General features: G+C 37.0%; 1 protein-coding gene across 5 annotated transcripts in view; it reads left to right on the top strand.

Moving 5' to 3' along the window:
* The window catches only part of MTMR2 (myotubularin related protein 2), a 120,910-nt gene that overhangs the window by 7,966 nt on the left and 92,105 nt on the right, over positions 1-20,839 (top strand). For 2 of the 5 annotated variants that reach the window (XM_041730782.1, XM_041730784.1), the window contains exon 2: positions 1,683-1,753. The exons of the other annotated variants lie outside the window; for them this stretch is intronic. The gene's annotated coding sequence lies outside the window, so the exon portion shown is untranslated. The remainder of the gene's footprint in view (positions 1-1,682; positions 1,754-20,839) is intronic. 5 annotated transcript variants of the gene reach the window in all.

Below are 20,839 nucleotides of genomic sequence, written 5' to 3'. Positions count from 1 at the left end.
GCAGACCAAAAAAGAAAACTATCTTGGAACACTCTAAACTCTTGAGTTTAACTTCGTACTTTCTTTGTGTATTTTCTTGGGCCAGATTTTTATAATCCTAATCTGGGATTATAACGAAAACCGGTATGTTTAATACTTGTCAACTCATTAAGTGAAAGGCAAATGGAAATCAAATGAAAAATGATCATCTGATCTATTTCATTTTTTATTTTGTTTGAAGAGCTCAAGGATTGCATGGTAAAGTAGTGGTGGTAATGAGGATGGTGGCCAACACTGCTTACTCTTCTTTTGTTTCTAGTTTGCTTCCCAGCCATGTATCCATGTGTTTTATCTCCCCCAAAATGTTGCATCAGGTTCCACTTAGGTTTTTCTCATCAGTTCTAAAAGTTTAGTCTCCATAGGGGAAATAAACCTGTCCATTTGGGGCAATGTTGGTTTATCAGTGCTTTTGCCAATATTGACTGTTTGTGTATCTTTGACCTAAAATTTTGGAAACTCAGAGAAATCTGTGTTTATGCATTTTTTTGTGTTTTTGAACTTAAATATTAATATTTTAAGCATGTAATGTCAAACATAGGTGTTTAATCATTTGGGAGTGGGTTGAAGCGGGTAGAGAAGTCTCCTCTGGGTTGGTATGGCATTATTCTTTGGGCTCAGAGGATTTAAAAGGCACATGTCACAAATATATCCATCTCCTTTCACAGATAATTGCAAGTGAGTGGTTTTTTAAGTAGACTATGTTAGAAGGTTGTGTATTAGCAAAAGGAATAATAACTTTGACTGAAGATAGGCTAGTGATCTCAAGCCTTAATTTTCTTGAGCTGAGCTGGGATGCCCAGCAAAGTCCAAAATAAAATTTTATATAATACAGATGTCTTCTGTTATTGGTATTGGATAATATTCTTTCATTATAACCAAAGGTAGTATGTAAAAATATAAACACCTGGGATAAACTTTGCTTTTCAAGTGGTAGACAGTTATTCCAGAAGTAAATTTATTGTTGTGATTATTAGTAGTATATATAATAGCACTTACTATTTTTGAGTGCTTGCTGGGCATGGTGCTAAATCCCTTAATATGCATTTTCTCATATTATCCTCATAATTATATAAAATAAACAATATCATTGTTTCTATTTTACAGATGAGAAAACTGGAGATTAGGGAGAGCACTTTGACATTTGGATTCAAATGGTCTGTTTAACATCAAGGTCTTTGTAAAGAACTGATCATGCCTGAAGATTTAGCGTTCTAGGTCTAGGCCAAAACTTGGTAGTTATAGGGCAGTCCTAGGGGAGGTTTGATTAAGTGGTAGTGGCAAGGAAATGAGGTTCTTTGATTGGCTGCACTGTAATGCAGGAAAAAGATACTAATACTCAGTACATCAGTGAATTCAGAGTGTCTCTATTTGGAGAGAATTTTCTCCGGCTTTGATTGTTTTTTGCTTCTGACAGAAAATAGGATGATTTTTTTTTTCTTTGCTTGATGATAAAGAGGATAGTGTCATTAGAATGATACTGCATTTTGAACATCAGATAAATTGTGAAGCAGGTAAACATGGTACCAAAGCCTCTTCGGGCCTCTCCCTCCCCTGCAGGCTTTACAGGATAATTTAGAATACTTTACTGTAGGGTTCCTTAACTGTCTGAATTCCCCTAAGTTCCTTTGTGTGTTTGTTTACAGTTAATGTGTTAAGAGCCATTGACATTTGAAGATCATCAGAAGTGAAGATAAAACATCTCAAAAATTATAATGTAAGTGAATGGGAAAATGGAATTAAACAATGGACAAAAGTTAATATTGTCACCAATATTTCTGGAATCCATATTCTTTTAGCCCGAGTGAAATTTATGCATTTGAGTAACCAGTACCTTCAAACTTTAGTTCCATGTCCCAGTCCTTAAAATTCTGTGTTCTCTTCTATCCAGAGTTAACGGTTGCTATGTTTTAGTCACCAGTAATTTTCCACTAAAATTCTTTTGGCTTCTGTGTACTGTTTTTTCCCTTTTTTCTCTTTAGTAGTTTGCTGTTTGACAATGGCTCATCTTAATGCTTAAAATTGTATGTGTGTAGAGACTGAGGCTTTTGTTCTTTGGCAGCTGATGTGTTTCGCGCAGTTTTAATTTTACTACCGTTTTGTGTATTTCTTAGCCAAAAATATGAGCAGTTAGCTATCTGGCCTCCTCCCTTCCTTCCTTCTTCCCTTTCTTCCTCTAAAAATTTGTTTAGCATCTACTATATGGCCTGCACATTATGCTAGATCCAGAATTTCTAAGGCATTGGTGCTGAAATGAATTGTGTCATCTTTTTATACAGTTAGGGACATTAGAGACATCTGGTGTGACTAGGACATGTGATGACCTAAAGTGTGACTGAGGACCACCTGTGTATTTCAGTCACTTTGTGGTGTTTGGTAGATATTTAGCTTCCTAGGTTCCATTACAGAAATTCTGAATCACTGGGAGTGGCCCCCAGGAATCTTAATTTAAAGTGAGAACCTTCGGGGATGGCTGGGTGGCTTGGTGGTTGAGTGCCTCTGTTTGGTCCAGGGCATGATCCTGGAGTCCTGGGACTTTTGAGTCCCACTTTGGGCTCCCCACAGGGAGCCTGCTTCTCCCTAAGCCTGTGACTCTGCCTTTCTCTGTGTCTCTTATGAATAAATAAATAAAATCTTAAAAAAAAAATAAAGTGAGAACCTTCAATCCAGATACTTTTTGGACTCTAGACATTTGTAGATGCAGGAACAGACCTAGAGAAGTTTAAATAAATTACCCAAAGATATAATATGTGTTAGATGGCCAGACAATACTGGTGTTGTTTCCTCCAATTAGTGTTAGAAATGATCTCCTGACTCCCAATTCTAGACTTCACTAAATCACCTGGTGACTTTTGTTGGGCCAGGCAGCTTTACTATGTGTATATGTAAAATCATAACAAATCTGTCACTGTTAATTAAAAAAATGCACATATGGGTTTTGTGCATGAAAAACATGGACTCTTTCTAAATTAGATATGTGACTGGTTCTGATTTTGAAATCACTGGGTAAAAAGACCTAAGCAGTCCCAAGTAGAGGGCCCCTGCTCTCCCCCTGCCATGGTACTATTCCTACTTGGCCTTTAAGTTTTATGCTTTTTTTTTTTTTTTTAAGATTTTATTTATTTATTCATGAGAGACACACAAAGAGAGAGAGTCAGAGACACAAGCAGAGGGAGAAGCAGGCTCCATGTGGGGAGCCGGATTTGGGACTTGATCCCAGGTCTCCAGGGTCAGGCCTTGGGCTGAAGGCGGTGCTAGACCGCTGAGCCACCCAGGCTGCCCAAGTTTTATGCTTCTGAGAAAGAGGGATTTGATTTAATTTTTGAATTATGGTAGCTAGCGTAGTGCTTTGCAAATAATAGGTGCTTGCTAAATTTTAGTATTAATAACTTCTAAAACTTTTACTGTAAGTTTTTTGTTTTTTTTTTTCCCTTTTGGATTCTATGAGGTACTATTAGGAGTGGTTTTATTTTCTTAGTATGGAATCTGATACTTTATATACCAAGACAGAGACCTTAAGCAGTTGAAGTTATTTTATATTTTTAATAGTGAATTATTATGGCTGAGAATCACAGTATCTGAGGGACTTAAATAATTAAATTATTTTCTGAACTATAAGAGTTTGACTTTGTTTTAGTATTCTGTATATTTTATATTGTATTGTGTATGGTATACTGATAATTACTGAGTTATAATCTTACATTAGTAAATCCAATTAGTTATCCATTTTTTGGGAAATATTCTGTAATTCTTGAATTTATTAGTAAGTTTAACTATAAAAATGCCATTACCCAATTTTCTGGATATTTTGGGACATGTTTTAATTATATGGTGTGAGAAAAGTGATATTTTTTATTATTTTTTTTGAAAAGTGATATTTTAAAGTCACATTTCTGATGTTTAAATATTTTGAATTTTTTTTTTAAGGTTTTATTTACTTATTCATGACAGACAGAGAGAGAGGCAGAGACATAGGCAGACAGAGAAACAGGCTCTACAGGAGTAGATTCCTCTCCCACATGGGACTCGATCCCGGGACTCCAGGTTCACGCTCTGAGTCAAAAGCAGATGCTCAACCGCTGAGCAACCCAGGTGTCCCACTATTATGAATTTTCTTTCTGTTAAATGATTTTGCTTTTTTTTAACGACAGGCCCCAAATCATAAATACAATAGCTCTAAAAGGGAACTTTATTATGTAGTCTAACTCCTTCTTTTTTTAACGTTAAGGCACTAAAGAGTGTGTAAGAGTGGAAGTTTTGTTGTGTGTTAATGTACATTTGTGAACAAACAGGATAACGTTTATGTTTCTATGATGGTATGGTGAAATTTAGGGTGCTGGTGTAGCATTTCAAAAATAATTATAAGCTGTAAATTAATTTGTTTTTGGTAGTTTAATGTATTATGTATAATGTATTATGATTACTGCTATGATGATCCTATGTCTTCTGTGTTTTCTTGTGTCTTGACTGAAAATATTCACTATTGTTTAATTTAAAATCAAAAGAGAAATACATATGTTTGTTTCTTGGTCTTCCACCCATTTTCCATGGAAAAAATGAATGGATGCTTAGTATTAGCCCTCAATGTAATCAAAGTAGCTAATAGTAATGTTAACACATCTTAGTATAGTTTTTGTAGTTACAAAGCTGTTTGACCTACATCATCTCCATTATTTCTCATAACAGCCTTGTGAAGTAGGTCTTCATTTGACAGATCAGTAACTGAAGCTCAGAGAAGTGACATGACTATCCATTATCTCTTGCTTTTGAGAGATGGAACTGGAACTGGAACTTTGACTCTAATGCCATTCTGTTTCCACTGCCCAGCATAAATCATAACATGGAACTCCTGAAATTTCATGGGGTATATACATACATCTTAGCTATTTAAAGGAAATTCTGAATATTGGAAAATTGGTGACAGGTTCATCTGGTCCTGCCAGCCTATTTATGCAGTGCAGACTTCTCTTTAAAAGTCTGAATCATGTTACTACTCTTGAAGTACTTAGAAGAGATGCAAGTGTCTTTTGGATCAAAGACTCATTCTTAGCATGGCTATCAGTGTGTGCTGCTTAAAATTGAGTGTTTAAATGTTTAAAAACAGTAGTAATTCTGTCCTCTGGAAGTATATTGAACTGTATAAGCTCAAAAAAAAATATACCATGATGTGATACAACACAGTGTACTGAAAAGTCTTGATCCTTAGTCCTTGGTTCTTTAGTTCTGATTCTACTTCTTGACTGTAACTCTGGATGGGTCATTTGATATCTGTGAGCCAGATTCCCTTATCTGGAGAAAGGGTAAAATCATAACCTGCAATCCTACCTTTACAGGATTGTTGTGAGGCCTAAATATGCGGATTGATGATGACAATTATAAGAGAAAAATCAGTTAACAGCTATGTAGTGTGTACCATGTGGTAGGTACTGTTCTAAGTATTTTATATATGTTAATTCATTTAGTTCTCATAACAGTCCTACATGAAGTATAAGAATTGTCATTATTCCCACTTTGTAGGTGAGGAAACTGAGAAGTGAAGTAACTTCATCAAGATTATACAGAGTAATTGAACTGAATTCAGTACCCGGCAATCTAGCCCTAGAGTTGGTAGTATGTATGGGAGATAATGTATAGATGAGAGTGCTTTGACTTTTTCTAAAGGACTATGCTAATGGTTCAATATTAAAAAAAAAAAAATTGTTTAAAAAGCAAGATGTGTTCTTCATCTTTATCATACAGATAGAGAAAAAGAAAGCAAAAACAAGCAAGAAAAAGTATCTTTTTGATTTATAATTTTTTACAATTAAACTTATAAATTTGAAAAAGTCTTTGAAATTATGGAGAGGTACATCACTGAATGATGCTAACACATTCAATTTTTTACTTTAACCTTTCCAGGCTAGAATGAGAAAGAGACATTGAATGCTTTTCTTTTTCTACTGACTGTTTTAAGTTAAGGACTGCAAAACAGAACAAAACACCTGTGTTAACTTACGGGATTTTGAAGGTTGTGCAGAAAATTTTTATCTCCTTACACTGTAAAGAGAGTGACCAATTAATAGTAATAATTAGTTTTGCTCTATCTAGGATAAAAAAAAATCTCTCTAGGTAGCCTGAAGAATGGATATGTGACTTTCTGATTTTGATACTGAATTCAGATTTGCATGATGGAATAAGAAAATTATATGTGAGGTCATTTATCAAAGCCTGAATTCCCTATGTTGTTTCTGTTCAGGTAACAGTGTTTTTGAGCAGGCATTTATTGCATAGGTCAACTCTTCTTTTTTAGTATTTCTGATCTTATATTTCAATTTGGGATGGAAGTGTTCTAAAAAGAAATGCAATTTCAGAGTCAGGCACTTTGAGTTCTAATGATGTGACCAATTTTCAGTTTAGTATGACATTTTCTCAGCTAAGCTGAAATATAAATAACTTTTCGATTCTACTTATGAATCCATATAAGTTTTAATTTTAGCCTTCATCTGAGTTTTAGTCAGATTTAGAAGTTCTGAGAAATTCTTTTAAGGGGTTCTGAGGGTGTTGGGATTGTCATTGGGACTCAAGGTGCCTCTTATTTCATTTTTACTCCACCCTCTATGGGCACACTCATTTTGGCTAGAATGCTTTGGCTTTTGCTTGCTTTATTTATTTAGATTTCCTGATAAGAGCTTTGAAAAAACACTACTCTGCAGAAAAAAGAGAAGTATGTACGGTATTTCCTTTACAGCCTGGTTTTTCACACTTGCTGGTACATTACCAAATTATGTGCTGTACTTTTATTTTTGGAAGTATAGCTGATAGACCTGAAAACAAAATAATGCAAATTAAACTGTCCTCAAGGTCACATGTACCTTAGAACCTTGCCAGACTAAGTGCCAACCTGCTCCAGCTGTCCCAAGCTCAAATCCTCTTTGTTTGTTTGGAGAATACAAAATGTAGTCTTTCGTCTCTATCAGCATCAGATGCCATGATGATAAGATCATTTATGTCCTATCTTTTATATTCTAGACTGGTTAAGAAATTTAGTGTGCTGGTGTAGCATTTCAAAAATAATTATAAGCTGTAAATTAATTTGGTTTTGGTAGTTTTTCTATTTTGGGGATCCTGCAAATATTCTGACAATAAGTCTTTTGTGTCCTAATGTTTTACACACACTGCAGGCCTTTTATTATTTTCTTAATAAAATTTTGAACAGAATGACTAATAAAGCATGAACAGTGCTTATGACACTGTAGTCCATTGTGTAAGTACTGAAAGCAAATTTGCATTCCTCGAAAAGCTTGTTCACAGTCAGAATATAGACCACATTCTTTAATGTTCTTGGGCAAACATGTTATGTATGTGTTCAGGACATTACTTTCAAGAGCATAATTTTTAAGAAGAACCTTTTCTTTCCATGGAATACTGAAGAAAAGTTAAATAGGCAGTAGGAGTGAAGCGGTTCAAATAAGGCAAGTGGTTTAGATTTTATTGTAATGACTATGGTCAATAATAACTGAAAATAAAAGACATGCAACCTCTCCCAAATCCTCTGGAGGCATTTGTTGATTAGGATATATGAAAATATAGGTGACTTGTTTTCAGGTTGTTTTGAATCAGAAGTGTACAATGCTTGGTATGTTTATCTGCACCTTTAGTTTTCAGACGTACTTTTTCACTTTTGGTAGAAATGTTTTTATTGGATTTTGGAATATTAAATCAGGAGAAGTAAGAAGAAAAAATATGGCCTCTGTTTATGTTTGGATTTTATATTTCTGTTTATTATTGTAAAATACCTCCAAGTGTACTGTGAATGACGATGAAGTAATAATAATTCCATTAACAGTCCAGCAAATCTGTAGAGCCAGAGAGGTTTAATGCTTTGCTGATGGTTACATTGAAAAATATAAGTAATAGTTTATTGATTGAAACGTAGCAGTCTTCTGTTTGGATATATCAGAAGTTACATAGGATGTGTCTGTGTATGTGTGTAATACATGTATTAATATAAATACATAAAATATAAAAACATAATGTATATAAAAACAAGAAAATAAAATTATAAATATACACATAGAAAACTATTTCACATTGATATTTGTTCTTTAAGTGATTCATCAAACTCTTAAAATTTAAAAGTTTGTACTTTTAATGAGGCAGCCTGGGTGGCTATCGTAATCAAATGAGGACATTTTACAGTACAGATCTAAGTAAGAAGTACTTTTAGGATCAGGTGCTTTGCTCCATTTTAATTTTATTAATGGATTCCTCCTTAAAAGGAGACACTTATTTCTAATCTCATCCTGTTTTCCCTCCTGAAGAGGATACTCTTATTTTCACAATGCTATTTGTTGAACACTTTCTACCACTTTGAATTATTTAACACTAATAACTTTGTATAGATCATGTTTTTGATCCTCATTACAGTCTTAGAAGGTATCATTATCTTATTTTAGAAAGAAAGAATAGAGCCAGATTAAGTAACTTACCTGAATTATTATTTGCTGAGTGGTGAAAGCAAGTCTCTGTGACCCTAAAGCTTATGTTTTCAGCCACTAAGCATTTCTGCATCTTGTTCTGGCTTTGTGTTCTCTTCTGTGTTTCTGTTGAGTCCTTTATATTCCTTCATTCATTACTATATTGTTATGAGACACTTATATATCTGGCACCTTCATTATTAGACTGTAAGTCCCTTGAAAAAAATGAATCTGTTTTCAGCTCTATCCCCAGTACATAATACATTCAACAATGTTAGTAAACATCTGTGGAAGAGAGCTAGGTGGGAGGGTTTGATAAGGGAAACTCAGGAAGTTCCTGCTCCCCAAATGGAGGGGAAACATGGGAAGAGCAGGAAGTCAGATGGCTTTGTACCTTTAGTTGGAGGTAGACATTCTTTTTGTTTTTTAAATTTTATTTATTTATTTATTTATTTATTTATTTATTTATTTATTTATTTATTTATTTATTTATTTATTTATTTATTTATGATAGAGAGAGAGGGAGAGGCAAAGACACAGGAGGAGGGAGAAGCAGGCTCCATGCCAGGAGCCTGACGCGGGACTCGATCCCGGGACTCCAGGATCGTACCCTGGGCCAAAGGCAGGCGCTAAACCACTGAGCCACCCAGGGATCCCCGGAGGTAGACATTCTTAATCTCCATCCTTCCAAGGAAGCTGAAGCGTACTCTGAGGCATGAGAATATTTGGAGGCAAGAGGTGAACCCTGCTCCCTGGAGGCAGATTTCTCTACCTTTAGCAGCGTTAACAGTGATGCTTTTAAGTTTAGTAGTTTTGAGGCATGAAGTACTTCTCTAGTAGGTACCAAAATTTATTTGCTTGGACATAATTTTCTTAATTTGCAAGTTTTTAGCTTGATTAGCTCGCAGGAATGAATATAATTTTTAAAAAAATCTCCTAACTAAAACAAAAAATAGAAAAATGGAGAGGATTTTCTCTTATTTGATAATACTCTTTTGAAAAGCACATAGAGAATAATTCCTGTCCTACTAATAATTAGTTTGTATAACTCTGTTCACCTAACTCTACACTTTGAAATCCTAGAACTTTTGAGACCAAAAGGGTGGAGCATTGTTCTTCGGAATACTGTAGCAAAGGGAAAAAGACACTGTGTTATAATAACAGCAGACCAGTAAATGTGTGGGAATGACTAAGAGTCAGATGATGGGATTTCTGTTTTGATCTTGTAGTGGAAGGAAAACTGTGTCACTCTGGCTAAGATAGTGGCAGGGCTATTTAAAAACAGTATGACTAGTGCTGCTCTGTGTTGTGCCTCTCTTACTCACTGTTGACCAGAATTCTGTTCTTCCACATGTAATGTGTATATGTGTATTCATTTGGTTGTTTTGTGGAACCAGAAGTTAGCATTTCAATAAGATTGATTTGATTCTTTTTCATTAGAAATAAAGAGAACAGTCTGGTTTAGGATGGGATGAGGAGTGGGTTGAAAAGGGGGGAATTCTGGAGACAGTGACTTTTCCATTTATGAGGGCCATCCTGCTGCAAATTTGGATAAATACGTTTATGAATGTAAATTGTTTGCATGTTCATGTAGTCTTAACTGCTCTTCCTAAGAGTTGATAACGAATCAGAATTTAGTACGTTAAACTTAATATAGTTTTATTCTAAGAGGTATTTTGAGCCTCTTAGGAAGTGGAGTCTATATATAAGTATAAAGGATAATTGGTATTATTAATCTGAGTATTCCACAGTGCTAGTTATCTTTTGATTAGTTTTATTGCTTTTGAGAAAATATTCTTTCCATAACAACTTGATTAATTTCTAAAATGTATGTTTTATTATGATTTATTATGATAGCACACTTATCTGAGTAAGGGTATTTAATGTTTTTGAGGTCAGGAATTATGTTTTCCCTACCCTAAAGATATTATGACTGTTTTTGTTTCAAAGTACACTTAACTCTCCATTATTCTGAATCCTATTAATTACTTACAGGTTATCCAGGGCCTGTGAATTTTCTATTCATATATGGCTTATATATTTAAATCATCTTGTCAGTAGTTTTTTTTTTTTTTTGTACCTCCATCAAAGGACTGATAGGAACAGAAGGGAATCATGGTTAAAACTTAATTTTATTTCTTTTTTTTAATATTTTATATATTTGTTAGAAAGAACGAATAGGGTAGAGGCAGAAGGAGAAGCAGACTCCCCAACGAGGGGCTCAGTCCCAGGACCCTGAGATTATGACCTGAGCCAAATGAAGGCAGACTCTGAACTGACTGAGTCGCCCTTAAGTTTATTTCTTAATCACAACTGTGACTAACTAGAGATTTGAGCAGAAAAATGCCCATACTAATTAAAAATAAGGAATAAAATCTCACGGTGTTGCAGTTGGGTGAGGGCCTTTTTTTTTTTTTTTTTTTTAAGATTTTATTTATTTATTTATGAGAGACAGAGAGAGGCAGAGACATAGGCAGAGAGAGAAGCAGGCTCCTCTCAGAGAGCCCGATGTGGGACTCGATCCCCAGACCCGGGATCACACCCTTGAGCTCAGGGCAGATGCTCAACCGCTGAGCCACCCAGGCGTCCCATGGGTGAGGGTCTTTCTATGGGGAAGGTTTTTGCAGTATAGCTAAGATATGATGTAGAACAAGTCTTTGAATCACATTTCCAAGTGAGACAATAGTTTATTTGTATATGTGTGTGGGGGGGGAGGGAAAAGTTGGGGGCATTTTAACTAGCTAGATGAAGGGATATAAAAAAGTAAAACCCAGTTTAGCACATATTTCCACTATTTAGAACTGTAACTCTTCAACTCATTTGTGATCCCAGAATTTTATGTTTTTGCTCTGAATCATAGAATCTTAGCTTTGAACTTGGAGATCATCTTGTATTGCAACTCAGCCCTTTAGTCTTCCTCATGACTTGAATGTCACCGTTGAATTGAATTCCTTTGAATGTCATCTAATAACATCATTCACAAAGCCCTCACGTCTTCAGCACTTCCTGCTCTGTTTCGAAGACCACTCTCAAGATAAAAAGAGGACTTGGATGTAAGAAACGACACTTTTTGTAGTCAGTCAATTAAATGGAATATTGATAATGGAGAATGATGGCTTAGTTTAGAAACATAATTGTATTTTTCAGTTAAGTACGCTTTGGGGAAAATCTGCATATGTAGGGGAGGGAGAGGTGGCACTTACTGACTAAAGCAGATACTATGCAGTGGCTAGAGTTTAATTTGAATAGTAACACCACAGTTCTTCTGAGCTTGACTTTGAAATCTCTGTGAAGCTGTTACAAAATAAGGGCCATTTAAAAGTATTTGGACCATTAACCTGTAACTCTTTATATATCATATTTTCATTTGTGTGCCCAAATTCTAAGTTGGCTTTTGTCAGAAATGATAAGAAATTTTTTTTTCATATTTTATGACATTCTGCTTATTCTTTTATTCTTTGTAATGATAGAACTGATCATCTCAAATATTTATTTAATGTTTTTTTCTATAAATCAGTTATTCCTTTAAGTTATTATAGTATAAATAGATTAGGCCTGTTATTTTATTGATGCCGTTTTTAATACAATGGATATGTTATAAATGCTAATTCTAAAGAGTTCTGATTTTTGTTTAGGAAGTTTCTTTGGTAAATAAGCGTTTATGAATTTGTGCATTTTATCCAACTAGAAAACATACGTTTGTTTGACAACATTAGCAAAAAAACCAGTAAGAAATAGCTGTGAATTAAAGATGAATGTGCTGAATGAATGAATCTGGAAAGTCTTTCTGAAAAGATGTCTTGTTTCTTAAAAAGCCCATGCATACTTTTTTTTTTTTTAAGATTTATTTTATTTATTCATGAGAGTACAGAGAGAGAGGTAGAGACACGGGCAGAGGGAGAAGCAGGCTCCATGCAGGGAGCCCGATGTGGGACTTGATCCCAGGACTTCAGGATCATGCCCTGGGGCCAAAGGTGGTGCTAAACCGCGGAGCCACCTGGGTGTCCCACCTTTTTTTTTTTTTTTTAAACAACTTCTCTTAAAGTTTAAGACTTTAAATTTAAGTCTTAAACATTTTAACAGTAACTTCATTTTCAACATTTTAGCACATTATCAGTGGCAGAATGTTCCTATCCCAACCCCTTTTTTTAATCACTGGGATTTACCTATAAAAGACTCTTAACAATGCACATAGCATTTTCAGTTGTTTTTTTTTATAACTATCCAGTGAGATAAGAAGAGCAAGTATTTTTATCTCTACTTGTTATATGAAGTCAAGGCTCTGAAAGGCTAACCAACTTTCCTTGAATTATGAGACCAGTTTTTTTCTTTCTTGTAGTTTAAACTCACAGGTCTTGGTTGGAGTGGGCGAGTAGCTTATCTATGTGTTAGCATTTGCCAAAGTGTCCTTTGCTTCATATTACAAAGATACTTTTTAGTATGGTAACACAGTCCACTATTAAATGCTTAAGTGTACACATCCTTTTTTGGTTTTGAAATAAAATAGTATGTGGTATTTGTGTTTTTTTTTTTTTTTTAGTATGTGGTATTTGTGATGAAAGCATAAATGATCTATGTTTCCAATGATTTTAATAATTGGAATGGATTGCTAGAAGGGAAGTGAAAAATTTCGTTCTCTAGAGGTTATTTATGTTAGCTTTTCTTTTTTCAAAAATATTTATTTATTTGAGAGAGCAAGAGCATGAGTGAGGGTGGGCGAGGAGCAGAGGGAGAAGGACCAGCAGACTTCACCCTGAACGTGGAGCCTGATGCAGGGCTTGATCTCAGGACCCTGAGATCATAACCTGAGCCGACATCAGGATGCTTAACCAACTGAGCCACCCAGGTACTCCTGCTTGTCTTGTTTCAAATGAGTTGTTATTAAGTTTTCTGTGGTAGCGACTGTTTGATTATGGACAGTTTAGTTCCTTGGTTCCTTAAGGATCAAATTATTAGAGTCTCATTTGTTTTACTCCTCAAATCCTGTGTTTGACCTTATTCTGATGAACTAGAGTTCTCTGATGGCAGCAGGAGGTGTTCTATTCCAGTCTCCATTACGTAAAAATAGTTTATGTTGTTTAAGTGTTTTTGTTGTCAGGTAATGTGCTAATAAACTCTTTGCATGCATTATTATTATTATTTTTAAAAAGATTTTATTTATTTATTCATTCATTCATGAGAGAGAGAGAGGCAGAGACACAGGCAGAGGGAGAAGCAGGCTCCATGCAGGGAGCCTGATGTGGGACTCTATCCCGGGTTTCCAGGATCCCACCCTGGGCTGAAGGCAGCGCCAAACTGCTGAGCCACTGGGGCAACCCTGCATGCATTATTTTATTTAATCTTTATAAGTAGGTGAACTCTTCCTGGCATATGGTAAGCAGCCAGTAATTATTAACTAAATGGAGGAGATATTAAATAGATAAGTAAAACATATGGTAATAAGCACTCTAGGAGTGCTTGGTAAGAAGTGCTCAGATAGTAATAAGCACTCTAGGAAAAGTAAAATAGGAAAGGAATAGAGAATGAGTGGGTGGGTTTAGAGTGGTTTGCACTTTTAAATAAAATAACCAGGGAAGCCAATATTTGAGCAAATAAGCTGAAGGCAGTGAAGGAAAAAATGGGAAATGTGGAAGGAGAGAGAGATAACTGGTGAAATAAAGGTCTTCTAGTAGGAACTTGCCTGGTGTGTTTGAGGACTGTTATAGGGGAGCAAAAGAAAGAAAAGTAGGATTTATGATCAGGGAGGCTAGGGTGGGAGCAGATTGTGAAAAAGGCCTTATAGGCCATTTTAAAGACTTTGGCTATTATTCTGTAAGATGAGAAGGTAGTGGAAGGTTTTTTTTGCAGAAGAGTGATAATATTTCAAAAAGGATCACTCCAGCTGCTGGGTTAAGAAAAGACTGTGATGAGATACGAGGGTGATCTGGCTGCACCACATTGATTTCCAGGGTTGACTTGGCCAATCTGGCTGCCTAGGCAGGTGTCCCCTTCACCACTCCATGTGTATACCTCCCAAAGCTGTTTTCTCAGGTGAAGAGGTGACCTTTCCTGATAGAGGAGGAGCATTCTTTTTGGGTCAAGGGTATATGAGTAGCTCTGCTGCCCTGCTAGAACCTCCAAACAAGCTCTCAAGGTCCATTTGTAGAAGAACTTAGGGTTGAATTTCCAAGATTCCAGATATATCCAAATGAGGTGCTGCGTGAGGCAGTCTGCCTTCCCTAAAACAGAAAACCCCCATAAAACCCCACAAACAAAAAACAGACTGGGATGCAGAAGCAAGGAGACTGGTTATAGACAACTGGAATCATGCAGAGGAAGGAGATGAAAGAAGAGGTAGAGAGAAATGACTGGGTACTGGACATGTTTTGAAGATGCAGCCAACAGAATTTCCTTATTCTAGTTTTTGGTCCAAGAAAGTATAGAAGGATAGGATTACCATTTACTAAGATGTTAGAGCTGGTTTCAGGAAGAAGAGTAGGAATTTGGTTTGGGGCATCTTAAGTGTCCACCTGGAGGTGTTAAACATATGTAGGTTATTAGAATCTGGAGTTCAAGAGAGAAATCTGGGATAGCACTAAAAATTTGTGCTTATCAATTTAATGCTCTTACAACTGTGAGACTGGGTGAGATTATTAAGAGAGGTGTACATAGAGAAAAGAGATCAGGGACTGAGAGTTCAGGGGTACTCCTATGGTAAGAGGTTAAGAAGGTGAGAAGGAATCATTGTAGGAGATCTGTGAAAAAGAGTGCCTAGTAGTTAGTAGGGTTGCCATGAGTATAGTGTTTTGGAAGACAAGTATGGAAAGTATTTCAAGGAGGAAGGATCAGTTACGTTAGATGCTGCTGATAAGGACTAAGTTGACAACTGAGTTTAACAAAATGGATGTTCCTAATGACCTTGGCAAAAGCATTTTTGCTGGCTCAATTGAAATAGGTTCAAGAGAGAATGAGAGGTAAGGATTTGGAAGCAGTGAATATAGATATCTTCAAGGAACTTTGCTAGAAAGAAGCTCCAAGGAATGATGTGCTATCATGCTATCTGGAGAGATTGAGAGAAATAACATGTTTTTATGCTTGTTGGAATGATTGAGTAGAAAAGGACAGTTGTATGATGCACGAAGTGGAGGGAAGAATTGCTGGAGAGATTTTCTTGTGTAGATGAGTGGAGCTGGAAAGCGGGGGAGGAGCTGGCTTACATGAGAGTATGGACAGTTTCTCCAAAGTAAGGGATGCACATGGGTTATAGTTGGGGAGCTTATGGAATATTTCCTTTGATTCCTTCAGTGAAATAGGAATGTAGATCATCTACTAAATTGCAGGATGGAGAGGGCAGTAGAGGGTGAAGAAAGAAAAGACTAAAGAAAGACACAAAAGAGTTGTTTAGAAGAATGAGACTGGGGAAATGTGGTGTGACTGCTGAGCAGTGTTAAGGGCCTAGTTCAGGGAAGTTAGAATTCAAAGTGAGTCCAGGCTGTATGGTTATCTCTGAACTGATTCATCTGTGTGGGTAGAGGTCTGACGTAGGCAGAGAGTTGGCTTTAACTAGTATTTGGGTGTTGCCAGGTTAGTACCATGAAGCAATCAAGGGCAAGGGAGTGATTGTCATGACAGGCCAAGAAGTTAGTAATTGGGAAAAGACAGAAATGAGGACATGAAATAGTAGTAGGAGCAGTGGGGGTCTTGGTAGGATTGAACAGTTAATAAGTGAGCTGGTGTGCTAGAGAGAAGGAGCTGGTGGTCAGACAGCAGAATGTTTGAAATTTAAGGAGAGCTTACAGTTAATTGGTACTGGCAGGGTATGATCCTGGTCTCTGATGTGGATCATTAGAGAAGAGGTCCAGGAACTGAGAGCCAGGATGTTGGATGCTCATTGATATGGATATTGCAATCAGTAAAAATTATGGCAATTGTACTAATATTAGAATGATGGGGAGAGTTAGAACAAATTATTTTAAGATTTGTGTGGAATCAGAAGACCCCGAATAGCCACGGGAATTTTAAAAAAGAAAACCATAGCTGGGGGCATCACAATGCCAGATTTCAGGTTGTACTACAAAGCTGTGGTCATCAAGGCAGTGTGGTACTGGCACAAAAACAGACACATAGATCAATGGAACAGAATAGAGAATCCAGAAGTGGACCCTCAACTTTATGGTCAATTAATATTCAATAAAGGAGGAAAGACTATTCACTGGAAGAAAGACAGTCTCTTCAATAAATGGTGCTGGGAAAATTGGACATCCACATGCAGAAGAATGAAACTAGACCACTCCCTTGCACCATACACAAAGATAAACTCAAAATGGATCAAAGATCTAAATATGAGACAAGATTCCATCAAAATCCTAGAGGAGAACACAGGCAACACCCTTTTTGAACTCGGCCACAGTAACTTCTTGCAAGATACATCCACGAAGGCAAAAGAAGCAAAAGCAAAAATGAACTATTGGGACTTCATCAAGATAAGAAGCTTTTGCACAGCAAAGGATACAGTCAACAAAACTAAAAGACAACCTACAGAATGGGAGAAGATATTTGCAAATGACGTATCAGATAAAGGGCTAGTTTCCAAGATCTATAAAGAACTTATTAAACTCAACACCAAAGAAACAAACAATCCAATCATGAAATGGGCAAAAGACATGAACAGAAATATCATAGAGGAAGACATAGACATGGCCAACACGCACATGAGAAAATGCTCCGCATCACTTGCCATCGGGGAAATACAAATCAAAACCACAATGAGATACCACCTCACACCAGTGAGAATGGGGAACATTAACAAGGCAGGAAACCACAAATGTTGGAGAGGATGTGGAGAAAGGGGAACCCTCTTACACTGTTGGTGGGAATGTGAACTGGTGCAGCCACTCTGGAAAACTGTGTGGAGATTCCTCAAAGAGTTAAAAATAGACCTGCCCTACGACCCAGCAATTGCCCTGCTGGGGATTTACCCCAAAGATGCAGATGCAATGAAATGCTGGGACACCTGCACCCCAATGTTTATAGCAGCAATGTCCACAATAGCCAAACTGTGGAAGGAACCTCGGTGTGCATCGAAAGATGAATGGTTAAAGAAGATGTGGTTTATGTATACAATGGAATATTACTCAGCCATTAGAAATGACAAATACCCACAATTTGCTTCAACGTGGATGGAACTGGAGGGTATTATGCTGAGTGAAATAAGTCAATCAGAGAAGGACAAACATTATATGGTCTCATTCATTTGGGGAATATAAATAATAGTGAAAGGGAATAGAAGGGAAGGGAGAAGAAATGGGTAGGAAATATCAGAAAGGGAGACAGAACATGAAGACTCTGAACTCTGGGAAACGAACTAGGGGTGGTGGAAGGGGAGGAGGATGGGGGATGAGGGTGACTGGGTGACAGGCACTGAGGGGGGCACTTGACAGGATGAGCACTGGGTGTTATTCTGTATGTTGGCAAATTGAACACCAATAAAAAATATATTTATTATTTTTAAAAAAATGATGGGAAGTCTGTGAGCCTGAAGCTAATTCTTCGGAGAATGAGAGAGAGTGACTTAGAGGTTGGTAGATGATGTCAACAAGGAGGGCTTTTGGGTGGTGTAGTTCGATGGCATGAGATTGAAAACTTGGGGTTTCTAAACGCAGACCAAAAGAATAGTCTGCAAGTGACAATGGGGAACAAAGCCCAGCTTGCAGATGCAGTGGTGGGAGAGGGTATAGGACAGAAAATGTAGCCTTATTTTTCCATTTGAAAGATCTGTGGAGAGAGCAATGTCCTTGGGAAGACCAGACTTTGGAGTGAAAGGTAAAGAGACCATTTGAGAGAGAGAGAGTAGAGGAAATTTTGCTGATGTTTGACCTTGAAAATCCAAAATACAGAAGTTGGAGGTAAGTGGAGGATGGGATCAGAAGAGGGGATGAGGGTCTGGCAGTTCTGACTTATTTTGGGTACCTTTGAAAACAGAGCTAAAGGATATGATGAAGTTAGTCCTTAACAGTTTTCAGATAGAGTGTGGTGAGACTGAGCATTGAGGGGGGAAGGAAATGTAAGGTCTTGCACAGGGTTCTGGGGTTCCCTCTTCACTTTTCCCAGTGGTAGTGATGAGACTGGGGGGAGAGCTGGAGGGACAGTCGTACTCCTCCAGAGCATTTGGGTTACTGATGCCCATTTTTTTTTACTCCAGCTGATGGAAGGTAGGTACTAGGAGAGAGTGAGTGATCTTACTTGGAACACCAGCTGCTGAATAAATGACTAATGATATGAAGTAGATTTCATCATCTTCATTTTACACACAAAAAACAAAGGCTCAGAGGGTAGAACATCCTGTCCAAGGCCACATGGCTACTTCATAATGGAGTAAAAAGAAATGAAGCACTGGTAGTCAGTAAAATAGATGAGTCAAGGAGCAGTAACCTTCTGTGAGCTAATACTAGATTGTCATTAGGGTCTTGTCTTTATTTACTTTCAGATCCTGCAATAACGCTTGGCTTTCTATTGAATTCTAAAGGAGGGATTTAATTGACTATCTAGTCTTCTCGTATAGACTGTGTTCCCTCTGTTTGTTTCCATAAACTTAAAAGAATTATGGGAAATGGACCTGAAAGTACTGCTTACTGGTAGACTTATTCTTTAACCCACTTTTAAATCCAGTTCTGCTTTATCTTCTTTGATTGCTCTTAACTGACCTTCATCCCTATGCCGTGAGCTGACATGGAAGAAATACTGGTTGTATGTGTCTGTGTTGTGTGTGTGCATGTGTGTGTGTGTGTGTGTGTGTTTTATCTCCCCAGTTAGATAATAAGCACCCTGAGGGTATTTCTTCTTTTGGTTCTGTACTCCATATAAGAAGCAATGTGGTTTAGTCAAAGGGGATCTTATTCTGTACCTGGGTCTCCCACTAATTTGAGAAGATACTGGGATCCCTGGGTGGCTCAGCGGTATATTGCCTGCCTTTGGCCCACAGCACGATCCTGGAGTCTTGGGATCGAGTCCCGTGTCGGGCTCCTGGCATGGATCCTGCTTCTCCCTTTTCCTGTGTCTCTGCTTCTCTCTATGTCTAGCATAAATTAAAAAAAAAAAAATTGAGAAGATATTTCAAACCAGGAATGCCTGGGTGGCTCAGTGGTTGAGCATCTGCCTTTGGCTCAGGGGTCCGGGGATCGAGGCCCGCATCAGGCTCCCCACAGGGAGCCTGCTTCTCCCTCTGCCTATGTCTCTGCTTTTCTCTCTCTCTATCTCTCATGAATAAATAAATAAAATATTTTAAGAAAAATAATTATTTGAAAAAGAATTTGATATTTCAAACCATTCTCTTCACTTTTCTGGGCTGTTACTTTATCTGTATAAATGAGAGGAGTTTCACTAGAATGATCCTAGAGGTCTTTGAAAGTGATAATATCCTATAATTCACTGGTTGGCTATCAACGGTTGTCTCTACTTATATTTGAAAGAAACGATTTGAAAAATATTATCTGGTGTAATTCTTGTTACTTCACAGCTTACTGTCATTGTAAGGTGTGGAGTCACCAAGCAGGATCAGAGTGAGAAGTAAGGCAAGGCTGGAGGGAAGTTAGTCCCAGTAGCAAGTATTTGTGAATGCAGGTCTGAGAACTAAAGATATGTTTGCATATCTTTTGTACGGAGGTGACAACTGAAACAGTGGGAGTCTGTATTTCTGAGAGATTCTTCTGTATTTCCTATTTTTGTCGTTTTGTGGCCTTTTTTTTTTTTTTTTTTTTTTGTCTGTTAAGACCTAATTCAGTGACCTATTAACTGAGTTTCTGTTAGAACTATATATATTTTCTAATTCTATAATCACAGCCTTGGTCTTAAATATGAAGACTCAGACGAAATAGAAATATTCCAGTATTGTATTTCTTATAATAAAGTCTTTAAGAGATTATTTGTGTATAATTATATCAAATGGAAACTAAACCCAATAGCTGTACTTAATTTCAGAAACTCTGGGCTATCACTGTGTAAATTCAACACTCCTGATTATAGACAAATAGAAATGACATCCTATCAAGAAATTTCAGGTTGGAACTCTCAGCTCCCTAAACTACCTCCTTTTCTTTTTTGCTACTTTGGCACACTGGTTTCTGAGTCAGCAAGACTTGGAATATTTTGACTCTTTTCTCTCCCTTTCTCATCATGTCAAGTTCTATTGATTGATTGCCAAGTGCTATTGATTCTGTCTTCTTGGTGTCCCTTGCATCCACTTGTGTTTCGTTTGTACTGCTAGGTTAGGACCTCAGTTCCTCTGACTTGGAGAGGTCTCCTAATAGATTTTCCTGCCCTTATCATCTCTTCTTTGACCTGTTCTTAAAATAATCTTCCTAAAACACAAA

The sequence above is a fragment of the Vulpes lagopus genome, chromosome 15 (assembly GCF_018345385.1).
Source record: "Vulpes lagopus strain Blue_001 chromosome 15, ASM1834538v1, whole genome shotgun sequence".
In the NCBI taxonomy this organism is placed as follows: Eukaryota; Metazoa; Chordata; class Mammalia; order Carnivora; family Canidae; genus Vulpes; species Vulpes lagopus.
Note: the sequence above shows the minus strand (reverse complement) of the source record. Positions and strands in the feature narration are given on the sequence as shown.